We start from the raw sequence: 5,652 nt of genomic DNA, 5'->3' as shown, positions 1-5,652 counted from the left end.
CCCCCCAGAAGAATTTAATTCAGAGGACGGCATTGAATCTGCAATTCTGGGAGAGGGACATATCTGATTGGAGCACATGGGTGCAGATGAAGGGGGAGAAGGAGAGAGTGGAGCTTATCCTGGCCCACCAGGCTATGAGGATGATGTTCCCAATTAGAGCAGCCAGTCCACATAGAGGACCACCTGGCCAGCCCCACTATGAGACATGACGCCCCTCACTGACCCATAGCCCTACAGGTGACAGCACCAGAGACACAGTGTGGGAATTGTACCCGATCTGACCCTGCCACACCGAGGCAAAACACTAAGGGGGTGCAACATAACAGCAAGGGAATGGAGCTGCAAGGTCCCCAGGAATGCTGAAGGTGGACTTTGGGGCCAGGGCATGGTGCCCCAACAAACTGAACTGGAAAACACTCCTAAAGGCCAACAAATGATCCTTGAACTAACTACAAGCTTTTCTTTCTTGTTGTGTTTGTTTTGGTTTTTGGTATTGGTTTGTTGTTGTTGTTGTTGTTTTGTTGTATATTGTTGCTTGGTTTTGCTCTGTCTTGTTTTTGTGCATGTTATCTCTGCAGGTTTGTCTAAATAAAATAGGCTGGATGAACAATCAGGAGGAGAAAACAACGGGACTGATAGTTGTGGGGGGGCTTGGGAGAGGGGGAGGTGGGATGAAAGGTAGTGGTGTTAACAAACCCAGGGACAAAGGAACAACAAGTGATACAAATTGGTGGTGAGGAGGGTGTGTGAGGCCTGGTAGGGCATAATCAAGGGTAATGTAACAAAGAGGAATTGCTGAAACCCTGAGCATGATTGTGGGACAGGAGGAAAGTCAAAGGAAATAGAGGAAAGAGCTGGGAGGCAAAGGGCATTTATTGAGGTCTAGATAAAGACATGGACATATGCAAATATATTTACATATGAGGATGGGGAAATAGAACTATGTGCATATATTTATAGCTTTAGTATTAAGGTAGCACAAGGACATTGGGCCTCCACTCAAGTACTCCCTCAATGCAAAAATACTTTATTCTATTAAATTGGCATTCTGTGATGCTCACCTTCCCAACACACTGCTGAAGACAAAGCGGGTGAATAAGCAAATGTGAAGAAAGCTGATGGTGCCTGGCTATCAAAAGATATAGCGTCTGGGGTCTTAAAAGCTTGAAGGTAAACAAGTGGCCATCTAGCTCGAAGCAACAAAGCTCACATGGAAGAAGCACACCAGCCTGTGTGATCACGAGGTGCTGAATGAATCAGTTACCAGGCATCAAAGAACAAAAAAATCATATCCTTGTGTGCTCACCTCCATCATAAGATCGCTGAAGACAAATGGGTGCATAAGCAAATGTGGCGAAGAAAGCTGATGGTGCCCGGCTATCAAAAGGTATAGTGTCTGGGGTCTTAAAGGCTTGAAGGTAAACAAGCGGCCATCTAGCTCAGAAGCAACAAAGCCCACATGGAAGAAGCACCCCAGCCAGTGCGATCATGAGTTGTTGAAAGGATCAGGTATCAGGCATCATCAGAACAAAAAATCTTACCATAGTGAATGAGGGGGGGAGTGTGGATTGGAGACCCAAAGCTCATTTGTAGGCCACTGGATATCCCCTAACAGAAGGGTTTTGGGGAGGAGACAAACCAGTCAGGGTGTGATGTAGCAACGATGAAAAATACAACTTTCCTCTAGTTCCGAAATGCTTCCCTGCCTCCCTTCCCCCACCACTATCATGATCCCAATTCTACCTTGCAAGTCTGGCTAGACCAGAGGATGTACACTGGTACAGATAGGAACTGGAAACACAGGGAATTCAGGGTGGATGATCCCTTCAGGACCAGTGGTGTGAGTGGTGATACTGGGAGGGTGGAGGGAGGGTGGGTTGGAAAGGGGTAACCAATTATAAGGATCTACATGTGAGATCCTCTCTGGGGGACAGACAATAGAGAAGTGGGTGAAGGGAGACATTGGACAGGGCAAGATATGACAAAATAATAATTTATAAATTATCAAAGGTTCAGGAGAGAGCGGGGAGCGGGGAAGGAGGAAAAAAAATGAGGAGCTGATGACGGGGCTTAAGTGGAGAGCAAGTGTTTTGAGAATGATGAGGGCAATGAATGTACAAATGTGCTTTACACAATTGATGTGTGTATGGATTGTGATAAGAGTTGTATGAGCACCTAATAAAACAATTTAAAAAAAGAATAATGAACTCACACACAAAAATAAAGTAGTCTAAAATTGATTGTGTGGATAATTATAGGGTTCTTTTTAATATGATTGAACAATTGGATTGTATATCAATAAAACTGTGAAAATAAATAAATAATAGAATAAAAATAAATAATATAAAAGAAAAAAAAGTGGTTTAAGTATGAAGAAAAAAAATAATGCCCCTTAATGCATACCTTTTAAATTTTGATACATTCCTCTTTTTTCTTTCCTTTGTATCTTGTCCTTTCCTCAGCACCCTTTTTACATATAAAGGAACTGAGGTTCAGGAGAGGATATGGTCAAGATCAAAGTTTGGAGATAATGACATCAGGATTGAGGGCAGAGAGAAACAACCTCCAAGCCTGTGCTCTTAACCACTGTACATTCTTCCTTCTCTAGACTGCAGGCCTACGTCTGTCTCTTCCAGTGGGCTCAGGCTCTCGGACTAGACCCTGCCTTTCTCTTGCATCACTGCATGGTCACGTCTGGAAGTGTTTGGTACTTAGTAAGTTTCTCCAACGTGTGTTAAATGAGTGTGGTTGAATGTCAGCGAAGAAATATTTTGGACCAATCACTCTTCGAATAGATCTTTGGTATAGAATGTGGAGCATTCTTATTAAAAAAATATCCTTAGCAGATAGAGGAAAGAACTAGGAGGTAAAGGTCATTTATAGAGGTCTAAATACAGGCATGTACATATGTAAATATATTTGTATATAACGATAGGGAAATATGTGGGAAACAAAGATTTCTCCCAAGTTGTCTCCCCCAAATATATGCCAAACTTAGCTACTTGCTACACACAGCAAATGACTACACTTGGAGGTCAATGAAAGTAGGTCAGAGGTTATTCTCCCTAAGGACTAGTCGCAATCAGACTGTATAGTCTGTCCCACCCCAAGTAGGGCCCACTCCCTTCTGATAAGGACAGTAGATTCTTTCCCTGAAGGAGAACCCAGGGAGGTCAAGCCTACTCAAGGGTGGCCACGGTTAGGTTGCTATAATGAATCTAGGGTCCGCCCTTCTTGTCACATGCATACCCACCCTAGTCCCTCCCTTTCCTATTGTGTGTACACCCTAGCTCATCCCCTTCCTGTTATGCTTATGCTCATTGTATATCCCCCTCCTATTGTATTGCCTATAGTACAACCCCTTCCTGTGCCGTGTGTCTTTACCTGTAATTAGGAGACATGCACACCCCCAAAGATATATAAGCCTTGGTTAGCAATAAATTGCTCTCCTACCCTGCACCACCAAGAGGAGCTACCATGAAATGTGTCTGACTCCATTATTTCAATCTCTCTTGTTCTCTATGACTTTACTATAATATTTACTTACAGTATCATCGCTGTACAATTGCACCTACCAGACCTGTGATGATTTGTTAGGGGCAGGCTCCCTTGACATAAATAGATCTATGTACATATATTTATATGCTAATTATCAAGGTAGCAGATGGACATTGGGCCTCTAATCAAGTAATCCCTCAACATAAGAACACTTTGTTCTAATAACCTGGCATTCCGTGATGCTCACTGACATGATCGCTGAAGACAAAATGGGTGCATGACAAATGGGAAGAAAGCTGATAAAAAAACATAGCATCTGGGGTCTTAAAGGCTTGAAAATATATAAGTGGCCATCTAGCTAAGAACTAACCAAGTCCACATGGAAGAAGCATACCAGCCTGTGTGATCATGAGGTGTCGATATGATCAGGTATCTGACATCAAAGACCCAGAACAAAAAATCATATCAAAGTGAATGAGGATGAGGACGGAGTAGCGACCTAAAGTCCTTATGTAAACAATTGGACATCCCCTTAAAGAAGGATCTAAGGAAGAGACAAGCCAGTCAGGGTGCAGTATAGCACCAATGAAACATGCAACTTTCCTCTAGTTCTTTAATGCTTCCTTGCCCCCACTATCATGATCTCAATTCTACCTTGCAAATCCGGCTAGACCAGAGCATGTACATGGGCACGAATAAGAGCTGAATAAGCCACTCAGTACCAATAATGAGAGCATCGATACCAGGAGGGTAAGAGGAAGGTGGGGAGAGAAAGGGGGAACTGATCACAATGACCTACATAACCAACCCCCTCCCAGAGGGACTGACGACAGAAAAGTGGGTGAATGGAGACATTGGTCAGTATAAGACATGAAAAAATATTAACAATTTATAAGTTATCAAAGGTTTGTGAGGGAGGGGCACATGAGCTGATACCAAGGGCTCAAATAGAAAGAAAATGCTTTGAAAATGATAACAAATATACAAATGTGCTGGACACAATGGGTGGATGGATGGATTGTGATAAGAATTGTATGAGTCCCTGATAAAATGATTTTTTAAAAATGTCCTTAGCAAACAAAGGGTCATATATAAAACAGCATAATGGGTAGATCATATATTCACCATACCTAATTCTACTCTGTGTTGTAAATTTCAAATCTATTCCTTTATCTTTGACCTTACCTGTTGAGGGACTATGGACTCACTGCCTAGTGCTCTAGTGACCACAACGTTGCCTCATAGACTTTCTCCCTGCTCGCAAATCTGCCCAGCGCTCTCTTTTATCTTGATGAGATGCTGGTCTGGTGGCCACGGCTTTGGTGTTAGGCTACTAGCTAACCACAAGGTCTGTCGAGGCTCAGACTCCCAGGCACTCAGCGAGCAAGAAAAGGCTCAGCTCCCAGTTTCAGAAACCCTATACAGGTTGTATAGTTCTTGATGTGATTGAACTATTGAATTGTATGCTCTGTGAATTATATGCCAATAAAACGGGAAGGAAGGCAGGAAAGAAGACAAGAAGAAAAAGAGGGGGGAGGGAAGGAAGGAAACCCTATACAGAGTCACTATGAGTCAGAAACAACTCCAGGTCAAGTTTTTGGTTTTTGATTTAGTGTCCCGGGAAATCCCTCCCGGTGGCAGTTCGTTTAAAAATACTTGTCAATAGCCTCAGTGCGGCAAATCGTATCTAATCCTTGATGGCCTGTCCACCTCCAGTTCTCTGTGCCCTAACACCCAGGGACAGAGCCAGAAAGTATGTGCGGGGAGAATATGCGTAGTCAGCACCGTTGCCAGCAGGATACGTGGGCAAATTAAAGAAGTTCCTCGCACGGATCACCTCCAAGTGTTTCTGGAAACAACCTGGGATCCTTGGCACAGAACGAAACACTACAAACACGCGTAACTCCACACCGAAATTACCCATGGCCCCTGGTCTGCCCTGGGCGCAAAGGGGGCAGGTAAAAGCTGGCCGGTTGTTTTTAAAGCGCTTTGGCCCAGCTGCAAAGCGGGCGGAGTGGTCTTGGCCCACGTGGACCTCGAGGTGGCCTGATTACTGAGATGCCGAAACCGTGCAGCTGCCGAGGCTTGCCGGCCCCCCAGGAATACTTAAAGACCCGCAGCCAATGCGGCGCCTCGGCCCGCGGGATTGGCGGC

The sequence above is a fragment of the Echinops telfairi genome, unplaced genomic scaffold (assembly GCF_000313985.2).
Source record: "Echinops telfairi isolate 266 unplaced genomic scaffold, ASM31398v2 ScPeMD7_23;HRSCAF=83, whole genome shotgun sequence".
NCBI lineage: Eukaryota > Metazoa > Chordata > Mammalia > Afrosoricida > Tenrecidae > Echinops > Echinops telfairi.
Note: the sequence above shows the minus strand (reverse complement) of the source record.